Raw genomic sequence first — 22,117 nt, forward strand, 5'->3', positions numbered from 1 at the left:
ATACGCCACGTTTTGCAATTGTGACCCAATTGAAAAACATTTGCTTGCATTTTGTTAATTATTGCATATGGAGTCAACAACAGCTATCTGTGTGTGTCTCTCTCCCTCTCTCTCTCTCTCTCTTTCTCTCTTTGATGGCTTTGTCTCAATCTTTTTGCATTCAAATGCGAATCAATAGCTTTAGCCTAAATAGCCCAATAGACTGCAGCAGGCAGCAATTGACAGGTGCACAACAGGTTTTTATTGTTACTTTTAACAAAACCAATTTTGCCTTTTCTTTGTCTAGCACGCATACATATATATGTATGTGTATGTGTATGCACAAAATATGCATATATTATAAAATTTATTCACACATTTCGAATGCAATTTTGCCACTGTTTTTGGCTATCCACATTCGATTTCGTCTTAATGTTGATCAGTTTAATTGAATTTGGTTTAGACTCAGTTCTCAATAAAAGTGAAGGCATTTATTGTGAAACAATAGGAATATGTTTTGGATAATGTAAATTGATACATTGTATACAAATGGATAGAGGAACATATATATACAGTCGAGTCTCGATAAATCGAAAATATTTGTTCCCGATAATTCTCGATGCTTCGAATTTTTGTGTAAATCGAAAAGAGCTGATTACCTTGTCATTTGGAATTATTGGGACTCGATTGTATATATGCATATGTATAGATGTGTATATAAATTGATATACATGTATGCAAATATTTACTTAGCTCAAATCTCTTCATTGCTTAGCCAAGTTCAAAGAGTCTTTGGAATGAAAATGAAAGGCATATAGAATACATAATATAGTAGATAATGTAATATGGTCAATATATTTATATAACTCCAAAATGTATATAGTTTAAAGCTCGAAAAGTATCAGAGTTGCATTAAAGTATATTATACCATATTATATTGCATATATTATATTATATTTAAATATATTCCAAATTCTTAAATCTTAAGTGGTCTGTGTTTATGGAGCTAATGAAAAGGGAAATAGAAAATGGTAATAGAAAGAAAAGACCAGGTGAGGAAAAATGAGAGAGACTTAGGAAGACAATGAAGGACAGTGAGAACTGAAAACTGAAAACTGAAGTTCTCTTAATATTAACTATACTAATAACTAATTTTTCTAATATTTTCCTTAACTAACTTTAAGAACTATAGATTGTCTATTGAAATAGTACAATATACATATATATAAAATACTTATATTCCTTGTCTAAATAACCTTGATCTCCAATTGGTATTGCAATATAGATAGAAGATATATCTATATATCTATATATATATACATATATATATATATGCCCCAAAATACCATATATCCCATTCAAATTGAATTCTCTTATCACACGATGATTCTTTGAATTGCAATTACGATATTCCTGTTGTGCATCCAACTGGATTCGAATTGGTTTCCAATTGGCTTCACTTTTAGTGAAATTTACTTGGAATTGAGTTTGCTTCATAGTCAAATCAATTGAAACTTGTTTTCCAGCTATCTATATGAACTGTATGTGTTGTAAGAAAGTGTGTTTCCATGCACAAACAAACACACATACATACATACATACTTACTTACTGACATGCATGTATGTATGAAATACCTTTTAGATTTTCTCTTCAAATTTTCCGCTTACAAATTTCTAGCGAAGATAAAGTTTGATATCTAAATTCAAATATCAATTATCTCTATCACATATTTAATTAACATGTTAGTTAGTTAGTTAGTTGACTTGACTTTCATTTGTTTTCTATGCTGTTGCTAGTTGTGTGTGTGTGTGTGTGCAATAACTTGTGTATATCTGAATGCAATTGCTGTCTGCTTACAGTTTTCTCGTCTATGACATTTTTTTTTTTTTTTTTTTTTTTTTTTTTTTGTTTACAAATTTCAATTGCACACACACACATGCATGCATGCATGCACATGTGCTTGAATTTATATCGATATGCTTAGGCCCACATTTCGTTGGCCCCCACACAGGCTGGCTCCCTCACTCGTTTAGCTTTGCCCTCTCCATCACCTCGCTCTCACTGTCGCCTTCTCTCTCCCTCTCTCTCTCTCTCTCTGTGTCTCTCTCTCTCTTTCTCTCTGCTATCTATCTCCGCTTAATCCAACATTTACAATCACAGTCGAAGCTTTTTGATTTTAATTGTTTATTTTTTCGCTCGTTTCTTTTAGTTGTTGTTGTTGTTGTTGTTTTTTGTTTGTTTCTGTTTTCTTTCGCGCATTTTGCACTTGAACGACTTTCAATTGAATTTCGTATTTATATAATCCCAGGCGCATACAGACACATATGCATGGCATACATATATACTATACAAAAACAAAAATTATATATATATATTATATACGTATATATATATATATTATACTTTTATACTCTGTTGCCTGTTTAGCCATAAACAAAGCAATTCACATACATGCACACACACACACACACACACATACACACGCAAACAGACAGTATTGCAGTCTTTATTGAACTGTTTTTGTTGTTGTTGTTGTTGCTGTTGTCCCATTTATCATGCCATGCAATCATTGACCAACGATAAAAATGCTAAAAATGCAGTGCGCAAATTTTTTATGAAAAAATAAAATATAAATAAATTCTAATATATAAATAAAATATGCATGATGTTTACATAATATATACAGACTACATATACTCATATATATTTGTTATAACAGAAATCGAAATTCTATAAAATTTATATGAATTTATATCTAAAATTTGAAGACTCTAGCTCTAACGATGTGGGAGATATAATTTTATAGTTGATTTTCGAAAAGTTCTCTAATCGATAACAAAGTAACGGGAGCTGTTATCGATAATTTGAAACAAACTCGATATGCGCGTGCAATACACGTGCCACGCCTCCTTCTCACCATTTTGCAAAGGGGTTTAGAGTATGATAACAATATCTATAGTAACTCAAATTCCTTCTGGTATATGAATATACAAATTGAAGAAATTTAATTTAAATATATATTAATATTTATTAAATATATATTTATTAAAAATCCATAATTATAGCTTTAATATTCTATTCAATATTATATATTTGTTAACATAATGCTAATCTTTTGACATTTTCTTCTCTATTTTCTAGGTAAGTTTCTTGATTCTGGGTATCCATTGATAACAAACACAAAATACGTACGCAGTGAGTGCTTCTATTTGAATGAAATGAATGAATGATTCCCAATTCAAATATAATATCTATAATAAGATATTCAATGCAATCAACTATTACGTAAAATGGTAAAATGCACTTGGTAAAGGAAAGATTTGAGCCGTTGACTTCTCAATCAAATACTTTTCTTGTTTGCACTACCAAAACTCGAGTGTTCTGCGAAATTCCTAGACATTCAACATATATATCATATCTGTGTGATATTCTGATGTTGTATTAGTTCCTGTGTAGTGCTTGCCTGAATGCATTGGTATTAGAGAGCAACTACACTGGAGAGTCTGATAGAAGAAGTACGAAAAGGCAGTAATACTAACAGCACTACGACCCATACTAAATACAAATCTATAACTACTCAGTCACAGAGAAGAAAACTTGATCAAAGTTGGGCGTAAACTAAATCTGAATTATATGGAAAAGTTCTATGGATTATGAATTTGTCTCTTGTTATCGTTGAGTCTACTTGAAATTACAAAACTTTCAGCTTGCATTAGTTTAGATGAAATATTGTAAAATTTGTAGTGCCTGCAAATAGGGTTCGGTTAATGTAATGAGCATCTGACTTGAGTTGAGCTAAAACTAGGCTAAGTAAATGGAAAATTTGAAGTGCAAATAGAGTTGGAGTTTCGGGGGCAATTAGCTTGAGATCCCACTGACTATGTAAATATATAGCTGACATTGTATATGTGACATATGTATATGTATGTGTGTAGGTATATATGTATATTAACAATACAGTGGATACTCGCTTAACAAACGCAATTCGTAGAAAAAAGATGGGAACATGAGTGATAAAAGAGATAAATAAAGAGCAAAGAAAGAGAAGGAGGCAGAGCGAGAGAGGGACAGAGAGGAATATAGAAATAAAGAAAGAAAGATTTATAGAAAGAGGGAGTCAACGAGCTAAACGAATACAAAAATCAAATTATTTACTCACAATTATTACTCATACGCAATGTGAGCTGAACCTTGGAAATACCTGGAAAAGTAGCTCATTGCCTAAATGCTGTTGCCATCATTGTTATGATTCGCATCGTTGTCGTTAGCTGTCGATCTCTCGACAATTTGCACGTTCTCTGCCTCGCAGTCTCGACAAACAACGATTTCATCATCGAAAACATCATCATTGAATCTGTCACATGCCAGAAGGTGCTGCTGCTGCTGCTGTTTATGATTCTAAATATATTCCAATTCGACAGCTCAAAGTTAATTTCCACTCAACAATTGTTGGCTGAGCAGTCTGACCCATTTATCCCACAGTCTGGACGCATTTCCTCTGAGGTGTCCCGATCGATGTCTGTATAACTGAAAACAGTTTATTCGACTGGATTCATTGCTATTGTGAATACAAATTGAGTGTAGCTAAATCGATTATAAATTGAATCAATTGATTGTCCAGGCATAGGCTCCTGTGGATATTACTAATATTAATCTAAGGGGTGTTTCTTCTAGTTATCCCTGTTGCAATTCGCTTTTATTTATGGAATTGTTTATTGTTTAAATTTTAATTTACATTACAATTTTTTTTATCAAATTTCCTTAACAATATTTTTTTTTTTTATGCTCAGAAGAAATTTGTTATTTTCAGTATTTTATTATTTGTCCTACTTATAGTATTTTATTCCCTAACTGGCATTTGTATTATGTATTTCAATGGTATTTTATATCATAAATGAAATGGCTACTATTTCTATATTTGTTTCTTTCGAGATGTTCATATCTGATTTATATAAAAAAAAGTTGCGTGGCTTAAGATTTATTTTTTTATTTATTTTTTATTATTATATATTATTTTTTATACAATTTTGAACTTTACAGTTTTAATGAGCAAAGGTTTTGAGGTTTTATTGGTATTTTTTATTATTTAGAGTATTTTATTGGTATTTTATATCATAAAATGATTTACAATATTTTACAAATTTTTAAAATAATTTTTATTAATATTTTTTTTATTTGTTTTGTTTGTTTGTTTTTTTTTTTTTTTAATTAATATTATAACTTTTTATTGTTATTATTATTATTTTTTTTATTATTGTTATTATCATTATTTTTTTTATTATTATTATTATTTTTTTTTTTTATTTTCTTAGTAGGGCTATACACAATATTTTGTTTCCTAAAAGTTTTAAAGATTTACTGGTATTTTTGCCATTGTTAGTATTTTTTGTAGATCTTTTTAGGTTTACAAAAAAAAAAAAATAGTTCATTAATACGTGGGTTAGGTTAGGTAGAAGATTTCCACTCAGACTTGTTGGTATTTTGTAGTATTTTTTTGTGGTTCCGTTTGACATTTTTGCTTATTTTGTTGTCTATTATTTATTTTTTGTATCTGCTGTGTAAACAAATCAATATGCCATATTGTTATCGGGCTATCCAACACTTAAGGGCAACAAGCAGCAGCAGCAGCAGCAGAAGCAGTAGAAGTACGAGGAGGAGGAGGAGAAGGATTGGGTAAATTTGCCTCATTTGCGAGTTGCGCTGGTGCCAAAAGAACGACTTTATAAATATGTATATATATTTGTATATAAATATGCATTTGCATATATGTGTGTGTGTGTGTGGGTGTGTATATAAATGATATGTATATAAGCATATTCATATGTGGGCGTATAGGTCGGCGTGTGTCTATGTGTGACTATGTGTGTGTGTGTGTGTGTGTGTGTGTGTGTGTGTCTATGTGTGTGTGTGTGTGTGTGTGTCTGAGCAATTCCTTTATAGCCATGAAAAGGCGCTGGCTGCCTGGTTTGGTGAATGAGTGTCTGGGTGGCTGGGTGGCTGGGCGGCTGGGTGGTTGGTTGTTTGGGCTCTGCTGAGAGTCAGAGAAGTTGGGAGTGTGTTACCCAAAGCACCATGCAGAAGGTTTTAACAGTCGACCTACGTGTCATGCATAAAAGGCAAATCGTTTTGCTGTCTGCTTGCCCCACGTGTATGTGTCTGTGTGTGTGTGTGTGTGTGTGTGTGTGCTGTGTGAGTGGGCAGATATACACGTGCTCATATATACACATACACACTTGTATACATAAATATGTCTATACATATACATGTATATATATATACACATGTATTTGTATGTATTTTTGCCATTTCTTTCATGGCCTGAACTGACATTTGTACTATTGGCATTTATGGTCCGCCCTTAAAGCCAAGAGTCCGCCCAGCCACCCACATGCCTTACCAAACTACTTAAATATTTAAGCATCCGTTTGTACACATATTGATATTTGTGTACGTGTGTGTGTGTGTGTTTGTGTGTGTGCCGATTAACATTATTGATTTACCATTTAGCATTCATAACTTGAATGTTGTTTGTAGGCAACCAACGCAACAACAACAACAACAACAACAACGGCAATGGAAACATTCCGCAATTCAATTTTCTCTCAATTTTTCATTTCTCTTCACACAGCAAATACTTCACTGCGTATACGTAATATAGATTAACTATATTATATACATACATATGTGAATCATATGTTACGCATACGCCGCGTTGTCCTTGACAAAAACTAAATCAAGCAAGCCAAACAAAATCAATACTAAATGATACCACATATGTATGTGTGTATATATGTATGTATCTATATACATATGTATAGGAACTGACACAAAAGACAATAGAAGCAACAATAACTCTAGCTAAAAACAAAATAAATAACAAAGAGAAACCTTGACTAAAAGTCAAGAATGTGCAAAACTAGAGTAAAACTCAATGTATTGAAACGAATTTGAAATATGTATATATTAAATACATTTTGTTATATACATATATATGCAAATACATATATATAACATGCTGATATTGAGTTTAGTTTTTGTCCAGTATACCCTATGAAAATGGGAAATCTGATTATAATCGTTTCAATGTATGTAAGAGGCAGAGGGGGGCGTGGTAGAGCCCATAAAGTGTATATATTCTTGATCAGGGCGACGAGCTGAGTCGATTTAGCCCTGTCCGTTTGTCTGTCCGTCTCTCCGTATGTATGAACGCCTCGATCTTAGAAGATATAAGAGCAAGAGGCTTGAAATTTGTTCTTATAATTCCGTATATACCAAGCGCAGATCGAGTTTGTTTCCAAAAATCAATAACTACACCCATTATTTTGTTATCGATAAAAAATCTTTTGCAAAATCAGTTACAGAGTTATATCTCCCACATCATTAAAGCCAAAGTCTCCAAATTTTAGATATAGATTTATATATATATTATAGAATTTTGATTTTAGTACAATCCGTTGATTTCAGCACAGTATGCTATAAGTCAGATATGCCTGATTAAAAAGCGTTAACTAGCTATATAAGTGTGTGTGTGTGTGTGTGTGTGTGTGTGTGTGTGTGTGTGTGTGTGTGTGTGTGTGTGTGTGTGTGTGTGTGTGTGTGTGTGTGTGTGTGTGTGTGTGTGTGTGTGTGTGTGTGTGTGTGTGCATGTGCATGTTAGTTGCCTGCTCAAATATAAACTATTATATAATTCGACCCTGGCACACACACACACACACACACACACTACGCAAACAGGGAAATAATTAATGAGCTTCACTGTATGTGTGTCTGTGTGTGTTTTCGCATTTTGCCGCCCAATGCTAAACGCCCACTGCAGCATCCCGGAGACGCGTGCGCCGCTGCTGCTGTTGCCATTTGGATATTCACCTGGCAAACGCCAGCGGCTTGTGCTCGCCCCAACCCCAACCCCAACCCCAACCCCCACTGCTGCCCTACCCCTACCCCACTGACAGAGCAGGGCAGCAGCTACCCTGGGGAATGCAGTTGCTGCTCTCATTTGATGCCACTCTCGCTCTCTCTCTCTCTGCCTCCCACACTCTCCCTCTTCATCTCTTTCTCCCACACACACACACACACACACACGCCTCGTCTCGATTTGTTATCTCTGTTCTTGAATGTGCTTTTTACTCAACTCGCCTCGCCACGCCTCGTCTCGTCTCGACTCTCCAAGTCCTTGTCGCCAGCTCTCGCGACCAAATGCAGCGAATGCCACAAAATTCACTTTGAACTCTCGCCTATCGACCCAAAAATGTGGCGACATGCAGCAGTGGCAAGTTGACGATGCGAAGCTAGTTGTGAGCGAACAGCGAAACCAAAAAAAGCAATCGGGCTATAAAAACTATTTATGCCTCAGCCTAATACCTAATGCCTATTGTCTAATGCGCAATGAATAATGCCCTCACTACGCTAGAATCATGTAGTGCTGATGTGAAGGTTAGTGCCTATAGTAACTGCATTAGTAGTAATAATCGATAAAAATCGATAATCTAACTCTAGTACAGCAGCAATTTTAATGGCATTTCCAAATGAATTCTTCTCTCTTACTTAATTTGTATTCATATCAACATATCAGGTATTTAATCATAATGCTTGTTGCAACACTTACATGTTATCGATAATTTTTACCGAATTATCGTTATTAGCAATGTATGTCTTATGTCTAATACTGCAGTGGAGTTCTGGTTGATCTGGCTAAAGCAATTGCTGCAGTTGTTGATGTTGGCAATAGCGATAAATAATCGATAAAAATCGATAGCCGCACTATTGTTTGAGAACTTCTATAATAACTTTATATACACATTGACTATATATCAGAATTTCAGATAACTCCTGCTCAAATTTCAAATTGTATGGCTTGTTGCAAAACTTACATGTTATCGATAATTTTAATAATGACAGAAATATCGTTATCAGCAATGTCTTATGTCTAATACTGCAGTGGAGTTCTAGTTGATCTGGCTAAAGCAATTGCTGTAGTTGTTGATGTTGGTTGGAGTAGCAATCGAATAATAGTCGATACAAATTAATAATCGAACTATTGTAAGAGAGCTTCTACATTAAGTCTCTGACTGATAACGCCTAATCGAATTTCACGTCTATTACTTAATTGCAACATAAGTTCAGGAGTGCTAATTACAGTTACATGTTATCGATAAGTTCAAGTGTGGCGATTAACGAAATTATCATATTTGCCGAGTTAGCCTAGGCAGAACTGTAGAGCTCTATATCCAACTGCTGCTTACATTCCAATATGCTCTCTCTCTCTCCCTCTTTTGAGCTCTAGTTCATATCTTCCTCTCTCGCTCTCTCTGTCTTCCCCTCTTCCTCTCTGCCTTTCGGCTAGTGTGTGCAGCAGTCGACTTAGCTGATTTTGTATTTGCTTTGGCCATGTTATTCAGTTAAGCAGCAGCCGCAAACAAAATTTATGAATACTGCCAACAGAAGCTAATAAGGCGCGTACACACACACACACACACACATACGCACACACGCACATACATATATATGTATACATAATATTACGGAATGAAACCCACCCGCAAAACTTTAGCTGGCTAAAAGCACCTAGCCCACTTCACTGGCAATGGCCTAAACAAACTCAATCAGTTGTTTGCTTTATGACAGAGCTTTGCTAACGCGGCCCATGTCCTTTTAGTCCTTGCCTAGTCAATAGCTGCATGTATGTATGTGTGTCTGTGTGGGTGTGTGTCTATGTGTCTGTGTCTGTGTGTGTGTGTGGGTGTATTGCTTCTTTTTTTTATCAGCGCTGCTTGGAAATTGATGCTGTCGCTGCCGCTGCCGCGGTCGACGTCGCTTGTCTTTCATTATAGGTGTGCGTGTATGTGTGTGTGTGTGTGTGTGCTGGTATTGAGTATTTTGTGGCGCTGTTGCCACTTGCCACTTGCCACTTTTCGGCTGGCTTGTTGTTGTTGTTGTTGCTGCTGCTGCTGCTGTTGTTGTCGTTGTTGTTGTTGTTGCTGCTGCTGCTGCTGTTGGCCAGGCCTCTGCGTGCGAAGGACATTTCAGTCTATTTGGAACTTTTGAGTTGGGGAGTTGAAAATCGCGCGTGCTTCGTGTTTGTTAACATTATCTGTGTATGTGTGTGTGTGTGTGTGTGTGAGCGCGCGTGTGCCACTGTTTACATTCGGACAAATATGTGTGTGTGTATGTGTGTGCATGTGAGCCACGAGCCAAGCGCTAATCCCTCCAGTTGGCCGTCTATTTTGTATATGAAATGCACTTTGGCATTTAATACTAAATTTTTGTGTTGGCCCTTCTTTTGTTGCCGTTAATTGGAAATAGCATAACTATATATATGTATATAGTTATATATATGTGTTTACAAATGTACCGTTATTTAGTTTCTGTTCGCTTCTTTTGGCTTGCGTGCGCCACGGCGTATACTTAATGCGTTCACAAAAGCCATTTCGCATGGGACAAAGAGTACAAAAAAAAAAAAAAAAAAGGGAGAGAAGGACGAGGCAAAAATATGCTGCTCTTGTCTGCCAACTCAAACCCAAACCCCAGCAGTACCCACAGTAGCCCCATCCCCCCATCCCCCAACCACCATCCCCCACCCCCAATGCTCTTACATGCTATAACGCACGCGGATACACACACACACACACATACATACATATGTATGCAAGATTTTTTTATTTTTTTTTTGTTTGTCATGGTCTTGGTTGGGCGTGGCCAGGTCGCCAGCTCCTCGACAAAATTAAATGCCTCGACTTTTACTTAATACTCAGTACGACGTTTTTTTTTTTCAAGTGTAAGCGGGCAACAAAGAGAAAATAGTGAATACTTATGCAATAATAAAGAGGGAAAATTGAAAAGAAAAAATAAATAATACTATATACTATAATTATATTATATATCGGAGCGTTATGTAGACAAGAACTTAATATTTTTACGTGTGTGTGTGTGCTTTGAACATGTTCCAGAAAAAGTAAGTTTCATCATTTAAAAGAATTTCTCTTGATAGGAATTAAGTATAGTTATTAATGACAATAAATAAATCAATTCAAAAGCTAAATAATATATAAAAATGCTGTTTTTAAATAATAATAAATATAAATATGTATAATATATACACACACATACATATATCGAAAAACAAATAAATTCATACTATACTATACTATATAAATTCCGAAGTCTCAAGCTCCTAACAGTATTCAAATTACCCTTAAAAAAAAAAAAAAAAAAAAAAAAAAAAAAACTAAGTGTTTATCGATTATTATCGATAATGAGGAAATGGGATAAGGTATCGGAAAAATGTATTCCACTCGTACTGCGTATGCTATGCACGAGTAAACATGTAAAATTTCAAGTGTTTCGCTTGTGAGGTTCTCGAGACCTCTGTGTTCATGAGGACGGCCAGGTGGACAGGCGAACGAATGGGGAGACGAAAGTGGCCTTATCGACTCAGTTCATTGCGCTGAGCAAGAATATATATACTATATGGGCTCTGGCACGCCTCCTCCTGCGTGTCACATACATGTTCACAAAACCAGTATACCCTGTTACACCATTTTCAGGGTATAATAAAAATTCAGACGTTGCACAGGTTTCTTTATACTTGTATTTAGAAACTTGCCGGTTCGCATTTCTCATTTATAGCGCTAAAAGTTTTTGATGAAATGAAACTTTATTTCTTAATAGAAACTCAGCAAAACTATTTGAAATGGTTTTTGATACTAGCGGAATACTATTTTTAACTATTTTAATTGAAAGTGGAGTTTCAAAGAGTGACAGTGTAAGAGAGAAAGAGAGAGAGAGAGAGAGAGAGAGAGAGAGAGAGAGAGAGAGAGGGGAAGGAAAGAGCTGAGTAATGAAAGAGAGATCAAATTTCTATGGCTTTAAGTCACGTAGTTGACGAGTGGGCAAGTGGGCGAGGGGGCGCGGGGGCGGGGCCGGGTTGCTGGGAAGGCAGGAGAGGCCAGCAGGGGAGGGGGCGGGCATGCCTGTGGGTCCTTGTAATGCACACAAAGTCTTTTGCTAGTCCCATAAATTAGCACTAAGCTGGTATTTTTTTCCACGCTTTAAATACAAGCAACAACCACCCAGCCGATGGCCTCGCCACAAAATCCTAGCCCAGCCCACAGCCCCCCACGCGCTGCTGCTGCTGCTGCTGCTGCTGCTGCTGCTTATATTTCCAATGGTGCGCATTGCTCTCGTGCTGTTGTTGTTGTTGTTGTTGTTGTTGTTGTTGGTATCTGGGGCTGCTTTGGGGTTACGCCTCAAACTTCTTAAATCGCGTGACATGCTATGAAATAATTTCATAATTCCAGGCCGCACACACGCACAAATATATGTATGTATGTGTGCATACACACACACACACACACATTCTTATAGATACACAAGCCAAATGGAGTTTTGGGCCAACTTCCAAAGTCCAACGTCCAACCCTCAAGTTTGGCGCTCGCCAACTCTTTCCCGCTCACATTTTGCATTTTACATTTTACTTGTTTTTTTTTTTTTCTTTTCAATTTTCTTGCTGCCTTTAAAATATTTGTTTGCTCACTTTTTGTGTGTTGGGGCGCGTTAGGCTTTGCAATGCTTTGAGTCCCAGCAACAAGACCTAAAAGCACGGCCGCAGCCCGCGAAACAGCGGCCATGGGACAGGGGCATGGTCAGAGGGGGCGGTGGGGCGATGGGCGCCATCGAGACAGAAGCAACAACAGGCAAAGGCGACCCAACGAGCGACAGCCGACGATGAAAGCTACAGCAACAGCAACAACAACAACAACAACAACAACAACAGCAACAACAACAACAGCAACAGCCGTAGCAGCAGCATCGACGTCCTTCCGTTATGTCCATTCCGTCACTTACACACACACACACACACATCTACACTTACACTTACATCTGTACATGTACATCCATACATCCTGGCCTTCTGCAGTTCTATCGTGTTTCCGTCGGCGACGCCTGCGTGTGTTTTATTCGCCCTTCGTAGTGCGTGTGCAGCATATCTTCTTCTTTTCTTCTTCTTTTCTTTCGTCCTTCTTCTGCCGCTGCTTGTTGTTGCTGTTGTTGTTGCTTTTCTTCTCATATTCTTTTGCTTTGTCTTAGTTTGTTTTGCTTTTGGTTTTTTTTTCTTTCTTTTCATTTTTTTTTCATGGTTTTTTTCTTGCACCGTTACCTTTTAAGCACTTATTACATGCTTTGTTTTACTCCTGGTTGCGTTCGGCTTTTGCACAACTTTAAATAATTTAGCGACGCCCTCGTCCTCGCCTTCGCCTTCGCTCGGCTCATTCTCTTCACCTCTCTGTCTCTGTCTCGCTCGCTCTTCGTTAGTCCGCACGACCAACAGCCTATTCACTCGCCCCTCTGGCTGGCACTTGTGGTGTGGTGAATATTAAATGCTCTTGGTTTTGGTCGCTTCCCCGCTCTCGCTCTCTCCTACGTCTCATTCACACGGCGTGTGGGTGTGTGTTGAAATCAGTAAGCGAACTAACAAAATCTACCCCCGCCTGTCCCGCATCGGCCATTAAACTGTGTTGGGTTTTATGGTTAAGCTCTCGAGTCATTCGCGCTGGGCAACAAATTTTCTGTAGCACTTTTTTCAGCGTCAGCTGTGTGTGTCTGTGTGTGTGTGTCTGTCTGTCTGTCTCTGTGTCTCTGTGTGTGTGTGTGTGTTTCTTCAACTTTAAATGGAAATGTCTCAAAGCTCGATTCGTAATTCTGACAAATGGGCGAAAATTTGTGTTTCCGTTTAATGAATAAATTTCATGCTCATATTTTGCCTTTATTTTTCACTTTTAATGGGAAAATCTAAAATTAAATTTTTTTTTTTTACCTAAAGACAAAAATTTAATGAACAAATTTGCATTATCGTTAAAAAGAAAAACTAAGTATTATATATAAAAGGAAAAAAAAACGAATTGCAAAATGCACTATAAACATTTCTTTATTAACTAAACAAGACTTTAAATAGAAATTTTAATTGAAATATGTATTTTAAATTAAGTTGATGTGATTGTTAATACTAAATTTGTGTTTTTGTAATTTTTAATAAAATTAAAAATTTTTAATAAGCTTATTAATTTTTTTTTGTTCATCTTAATATGTATTTTCCTTAAATTTCTGTGTTTTCACTGTTTAACTTTTGATTTTGTGTTGCACACACTCAACGCTAGATGGCGCCTGCGTGTCTCTCGCTGATTTCTAGCAGTTTTGCGAATTCAGCAGACGAAGGGGCAACTGGCGAGCGGGCAGGTGATGGTAAATGGTAGATGGTAGCTCAAACATGCACACAATCTGTCTCTCACTCTCTCTTGCTCTCTCCTTCCCCATCTATCTCCACATCTCTGTCACTCTCTCGCACTCGTTCTCTCGTACGTACCAACGACCTATTTACAAGCCCGTCATGACACTTGCATCCCATGGCTCAACTTTAATTACGAAAGGAAAAAAGAAAAGTGCAAAGAAGAAGAGACTAAATGAGCCAGTTGAAATATGAGATACCCTTTGGTATTTGCAAGCTATGCGCAACTAGTCGATACCCTACATAGAGATATACATATGTGAATATTATCTAGAAAGGTATGCGTAACTAGCAGATGCTCTATATATAAATATATATATGTATATACATATATTTGTATATAATGTGACATATGCCATAGAAAAACATGCTCAACCAGCACATACCCTCTATAAATATGCAAAATATATATATACATATGTACATATATATATAGGAATATTTTCTAGAAAAGTATGCTCAACTAGCAGATGCTCTACATACACAAGCTATAAATATACTATAACAAGCACATACTCTATATACATACAGACATATTATATGCAAAACATATTCAGATGGGCAATAGAAAATTATGCTCAAGCAGTACATACCCTTTATAAAATTGCAAAATATATATATTTCATAGAAAAGTATTTTAAACTTGCAGGTGCTCTATATATACTACATATATCATGGGTAGATTTGATAAAAAAAAATATATGATCATATATATGGATATATTTTTTACATAAATAGCAGCTACTCTATATATAATACGATATTTATATACTATAATAATATATAAAATACAAATTAGCTATCTTCTTATAGCTTTCTATATAATATTTGATCCCATTGTGAATATCCCATGGAAGAGTATACAAATAATAAAACTTTTTTAACTGAAAATTGATTTAAAATGGAAAAATGAATATATGGTATATGTAGATAGATACATAATCATATATACATATATACATACATAGATACATATATCATCATATAGACAGCTTTCTGTCCCATCATACCCCACTTGGCCTCGCAGATGTGGGTGGCTGTGTGTGTTTGTATATTACGATACATTCATATGAACATTAAAAATGTTCGCATAATAATTTTCACTTATGCTGCCTCGCCTCATCGTGTCACCTCTGCCTCTCTCTCTCGCTCTCTCTCTCTCTCTCTCTCTCTCTCTCTGTCTCCATCAAGCCTGATGTTTGTTTTATGCCCGTGTATATGAAAATGTTTATTTTATGCATATATTTGACGTACGAAAAAGACTGAAGAAGATTTGCATGTTGCTCCAGCAGCCCCGCCTCCGGTCTGCTCCTGCTGCTGCTCCCACTCCTGCCATAGGCCGCATCTAAACAATATGGCAGCGCCTGCCCTGCCTGCATGGGCGTTAGCAAAATGCATAAAGGAAAACTGAGTGCACAGTTTTTCCGCTTTTTCCCCCTGGTGAAAATCGATTATCTGGGCTCTGGCAAAATGGAGACTGAATGGACTGGAGCCCCCCGATTGAAGGCTTTAGTTGGCGCTTTTCTTGTTGCTACTGTTGTTGTTGTTGTTGTTGTAGGAGTTGTTGTTGTTGCTTTTCAGCTTTGCATTTTGGATAGCACGCAAAGCTGTTACACCCACACACACAGACACACAACATTACCCTGTGTATGTATATGTAAAATGTCAAATTCTGTTTCCTTTTCTGTATGTATGTATGTATGTATGTATGTATATTCTTATTTTTTTTTCTGCTGCTGCTGCCGCCATTTTGTCTTCTGCTGTGGTCCGTTGTTCACCAATAAGTTTACGACTGCCGCCAAATAGCGCGAGTTACGCACACACACACACACACATAGTTACACATACTTACTCACACACACACACACACATCCATTCGCTTTCCAGGCTGCTGAGTCGCCGCCATTTTGAAATTGATACAGAGCACTCGGGCATCGGTTGGCGCTTTTGCCCAAGCTGTGTGTGTGTGTGTGTGTGGCTCAGTGTGGCAGGTGCCTGCTGCCTGCTGACGTTTGCACCCGCCCCCAAAATGCATATTGCAATACTGCAATTGGGCTGCGGGTCAGTCACACACACACACACACACACGCACATAGACACAACCAACAGCCTGCGCTCAATGTTTGCCTAGGCTTCTGCTGCTGCTGTTGCTGTTGCTATTCCGTCTATATTCAACTAACCAAACACACACACACGCACAGTCGGCCTTTCCATATTTCCAGCTGAAATATTGTGCTGCCTTTGTTGCTGTTGCTGCTGTTGCTGTTGTTGTTGTTGTTGTTTAGTTAGTTTTGCACTTGCTGGCAGCAGTTTGCAGTTGTTGTTAGTTGGCAGCTAAAATGCGCGTGCGAGCGAGTGAGCCAACCATTTTGCGTCGAGCCTGAGACCCAGACCCAGACGCAGCGCCCAAAACCCCAGTACCGCCCCCACCACGCACACACGCACACACGTACACACGTACACAGCGGAGCAGCAGCAGCAACAGCAACAGCAACGGCAACAGCAGCCGCAGCAGCCGCAGTGGCAGCAGTGGCAGCAGTACGAACAGGAGCCTCTTCATCAACCCCTACACTAATCTGCCAAGTGGCTGTGTGCTCCTCAACGCGTTGCCAACAGCAGCAGCAGCAGCAGCAGCAGCAGCAGCAGCAGCAGCAGCAGCAGCAGCGTACACACACCCACACATATACTCACCCACACACACGCACATCCTGGCCTCAATCAGTCGCAGTGACCAGAGCTGCAAGCCGGAGGAGGCGTTTACTAAAATTGTTGAAATGTGTGCGCAAATTTGATGCATGCCAACCAACTAAAGCCGAACTGACAAAACCAACCACCTAACCACCAGGCAAAGCACCCAACCACCCAACCACCCAACCACCCAAGCACCCAGCCACCCAACCACCCAACCACCTGAGCACAGCTCGAGTTCTAGTTACAACCTATTGCTCAACATTCGGTTCCTGATGTCTATGGGCCAACAGTTTTAAATTTCGTCTCTCTCTCTCTCTCTCTCTCTCTCTCTCTCTCTCTCTCTCTCTCCCTCTTTCTGTCTCTCTTGCTGCTTAACTTGCCAGTTGGTCAAAACTTTTCATTGATTTGACCTGATATAGATATAGATATAGATATAGATATAGATATAGATATAGATATAGATATAGATATAGATATAGATATAGATATAGATATATAGATATATAGATATAGATATAGATATAGATATAGATATAGATATAGATATAGATATAGATATAGATATAGATATAGATATGATAGATATAGATATAGATATAGATATAGATTTTTTTTTTTTTTTTTTTTTTTTTTTTATTAGTAGGAAGCGCCAGAGCATCATTTTGCCCTATAATCTTCCTTGAAACAAAATTTACATCACAGGTTTAACGTTTACTACTAAATTTAAACATATATATTTAAGTAAATTAATTACTATTAGCGATGAGGTTTTCGAACTGTCGTCTTTTTAATCGACGAATGGGTTTCGAATTTGGCAGCTTTCTTGCCAGCCGGTTGGCGTGGGACTTGAGGCGATCATTATACCGGCTTGAATGAAATGAGATCTGCTCTTCCACTGAATCCATTTTGAGATCTCTATGCAAGGAGGAGTTTCTTACGAACCAGGGGCATCCAGTGATTTGGCGCAAGGCCTTGTTCTGCATTATCTGGATCTTTTGTCGGTTACTCTTTGCGGCGACTCCCCAAACTTGTACACCGTACCTCCATATTGGCGTGATTATGTGCGTTATTAACATACGCTTGTTTGCAAGGGACAGCTTGCTTTTGAGATATAGATATAGATACAGATATATAGAAATCTTTGAATTGCTCTTTCAATTCGGTTTGATTATTCACATTCTGGATGTATATCTAATTAATAATAATGATGATAATGGTGATGATGATGAGCAGGATGATGACGATAATGATGATGATATTGCTGGTGTCAAATCAAATTGATGATTGTTGATTTTGGAATGCTTAAAGTGTGCCCTTGCTCAACAACAACAACAACAACAACAACAACAACAACAATAAGAAACAGAGTCACAAAGCAGTAGAGAAAGAAAAGTAAAGCAAAGCGAAAAAAAAACAACAACAATGAACAGAGTAAAACGAAATCCAAGTGCGAAGCAGTAGATAAAGCATAGGGAAAGATACAAAACAAAATCAAAGCGTTGATGATTAACAACAAGAAGAGGCAGAAACCGAAACAGAAAAAGAGAAAGAGAAGCAGAAGCAGAAGCAGCAGAGGCAGACAAACACTGAAAAAGAGGACAAGCAGGCGCAGATGCGACGAAAAAAAAAATTCCATTGAAATTACGTATGAGTGATTTTTTTATTAAAGTGCGCATTGCTTTTGTTCTGCTATCTCTCTCCCTCTCGCTCGCTCGCTCACTCACTGTGAGTTAAATATGTATGTATGTATATATTTATATGTATATTATGTACATATTATATATGTATGTCTATGTAGCACCCTCTGAGTCGTGAGGCTGATAAATATTTACGATTTGGGCGACAATTTTCTTTGGTCATTGAAAGCGCTGGGCGGGAAAGAGGGGGAAGGCAAGCTGAAGGCATATAGGAAAATTATATGCATATAAATATATATATATATATGTATATGTGTATAAAGTGACTCACTCACTTGACTCGGCTATTTGCCAAAGTATAGGCTGATTATATTCCAATTCGATTTTCCCATTTTCAATAACATTAAAGTTGAACTAATTAAAATTGAATATATAATACATGCATATATGATATATAAAAGTATACAAAAAAAAAGGAAAAAAATATATATATATAAATATTTAATTTAAATTTTTTTTTTTTTTACACACACACACACACACACACACTCAGTTTAAAGCCCGCGCGTGGCGACTTTTTTTGTTGTTTTTTGTTTTTGTTGTTGCTTGTCTTTGCCTTTGTTTTCGGTTTTCTTTTCGTGCAAAACTTGAAAATCCATTTTTTTTTTTAACAGTTTATTAATTTATTGAGCATAAAAATGGTTTGTTAATTGCCTAAACAAATACAAAGCAATTTGTCTTTGTTTTGTTTTGGTTTATTTCGACTATGTGTGTGTGTGTGTGTGTATTTTTATTTGATATTTCATTTATGTACATATTTTTGCTGTCTTATTTCATCTTATTAATTGTTTTCTCTTTGCTTGGCATTTCGTATTTCCGGCTGGGAGAGGCGTGAATAATGCGAATCAACTCAAGTCTGAAATCTATAAGCGAACAAATTTCATAATTGTAGCAAAAAATTGAAAAACAAGAACAAGAATCGGGCGTTATCGACTGAAGCTCTAGTTTAAAAATAGTTGTTTTTTTTTTTTGAAGCCATTGACTCACTCCTGAGAGAGAGAGAAAGAGAGAGAGGAAGAGAGATAGATATAGAGAGAGAGTATATTGGTTCTGTGTAAGGTTCAACTCTATTGAATCGAACTTGACTTGTCTTAGCCCAATACGCCCACAAGGGGCGTGGTAAAAATGAGAATTCAATTTATCAGAAAGGCTAAAGATTTAAACTTACTACAGCTTCACTCTGAAGAACTATCAGAAATTATTTAATTATATTTAACATCGTGAACGAGTATCATGCAGTCGATATCACTCGACTGCAGCAGTTGTACATGATTTATTTTCTGTGTCAATTGAGTTTCATCTCGAAAGAGACGCTAAATTCTCTGAATTAGTTCTATTAAATAATTTATGTGATTAAATAATATACTTAGTTAAACCTATAAAAGATATATCTATATTTGTATTATATGTTTAAACATGTATGTTTCAAATGTCTTTAGTACAAAAATAGAAAAAGGAAATTTAAAAATTATTAATAAATTCAAAGCAAAATAGATAAATTTATTTTAAACAAACAAACAAAAATAAAATTTTTTACATAAATAAAAAAATACATAATAAATAAATATTTTATAATAAATAAAAAATATATATAATAAATAAATTTAAAAAAAAATGCCTAAATCAATATTGTTTTTACATTGTTGTCCAAAGAATAATAAAAACTAAATAGAATATAAGGTAATAAAATATACTTAATTTAATATGATATAATATAATATAATATAATATAATATAATATGATATAATATAATATAATATACATACATATGCTCATATTCCTTAAATGAATCAAATTTTGTTGTCCAACACTGCTCAGACGCACTATTTTTTTTTTTTTTTTATAGACAAATTCCAATAAATCATTTACCATCTTTGGGACTTTACAATTCTAAAAGAATTCGAATGTCGTCTCACATCGTAAATCATTTCACTTGAGCATTTTTTGAGATTTTCCAATAATTTCCTCTATTCCTTAGTTTTCATTCCATTCAGCTATCAACTGATTCAATTTTGGAAGAAGTTTTTAATATTATGTTAACATATATATATGTATATATATATATATATATATATATATATATATATATATATATATGTATGTATGTACATTTATTTTCCTTTGTATATTTGCGATTAGAGAACGAAATTTGAAAAGCAAAATCAATACTACAAATGGGCTTTGCCGCAATGCTAAATATATATACATACATACATACATACATACATATATACATATATAGCTATATTGTCATAGTTCTCTGAAATATGCACAAATATACATGCATATAGATCTACATATGTATGTATAATTCCATTTCCACACACTCTATTGTATAACTAATAGTAATTGAACGAACGCCGAGTGTGGCGATATAATCTAAAGGTCACACTCACTAGGCGAGAACTAACAATGCTGATGAAATCATTCACAATCAAATAAATATTATCCAAATACATACATAATAAGAAAGAGAGTGAGTGATTAATTATGTCCATGTCAGATTGAGGTTTGTTTCGTAAAGTTCCAGTTTTGTTGATTCTCGAATTTAGTTTTATAATCCGTTCCTCAATTGCTATAATGTAAATCGTGAAATTCAATTGATAATCCAGGGAATGAGTCAGTCACAGCTCAAATATTTTCCTAGCTATACGAAATATTCATAACAAGATCTATTTACATAGTATGTTTGTTTGTTTGTTTGTGTGTGTGTGTGTATATATGTTTATTAGAAAGTCTACTTCTTAGATAATTGCGAAGTTTAAGTGAAGGTTATATTTGATCACATATAGCTGAAATGTGAATCCAACAAATTTAAGTACATAAGCTCTACTTTATATATGTACATACACACATACATACATACATACATACATACATACATTATATGTGCATACGTCCATATATAAATCTGTATATCTGACTCGATTGTATACATGCATAGATATATACATATGTACATACATATGTAGATATATACATACATACATATATCTGTCAATTCCTGAAAAGAAAAATTGAAAGCAAAGCCGCAAAAAAAACATGGACTAAAACTGAACTTTGAATGTATTTGGTTCTTATCTTCATATGCACATACATATTTATAAGTATATATGTATGTAAGTATGCAAGTGTGTATGGGTTACATATTTTTCTACTTTATTTAGAGTACATACATATGTATATGTATGTATGTATGTATGTAAGTGTGTACACACTTCATATCACATTTCTCTGTTCCTTTATAAAATTGTGCACAAACTCTCAATTGCTCTCGCTCCGCTTCAACTTCTACTTCGCCTGCCCCTACTCCTGCCTTTGCCCCTCTTTCACTCACGCTCCCTCGCTCTCTCGCTCTCGCTCTGCCCAAGAGCCGTTGCCTTTTGGGGTTTGTCTAGTCTCTAGTTCATAAAATTCATCGGCGGCGGCGGCGGCACAGTGATCCGTTACTTATTGTCTACCCCCTG

At 36.0% G+C, this 22,117-nt stretch overlaps 1 long non-coding RNA gene across 3 annotated transcripts; it reads right to left on the minus strand.

Moving 5' to 3' along the window:
• Nucleotides 1–14,055: 14,055 nt before the first annotated feature.
• On the minus strand, nt 14,056–19,013 carry LOC122757356. 3 transcript variants are annotated; one of them, XR_006357370.1, is made up of 3 exons: nt 18,925–19,013; nt 18,785–18,847; nt 14,056–14,388 (listed from the first exon to the last, which is right to left on the minus strand). It is a non-coding gene; the product is annotated as an uncharacterized LOC122757356 (long non-coding RNA). The 3 variants fall into 3 exon arrangements; XR_006357369.1 differs by having other exon boundaries at nt 18,921–19,004; XR_006357368.1 differs by lacking the exon at nt 14,056–14,388 and having other exon boundaries at nt 17,560–18,847.
• Nucleotides 19,014–22,117: the final 3,104 nt, after the last annotated feature.

The sequence above is a fragment of the Drosophila mojavensis genome, unplaced genomic scaffold (genome assembly GCF_018153725.1).
Source record: "Drosophila mojavensis isolate 15081-1352.22 unplaced genomic scaffold, ASM1815372v1 contig_136, whole genome shotgun sequence".
NCBI classification, from domain to species: domain Eukaryota; kingdom Metazoa; phylum Arthropoda; class Insecta; order Diptera; family Drosophilidae; genus Drosophila; species Drosophila mojavensis.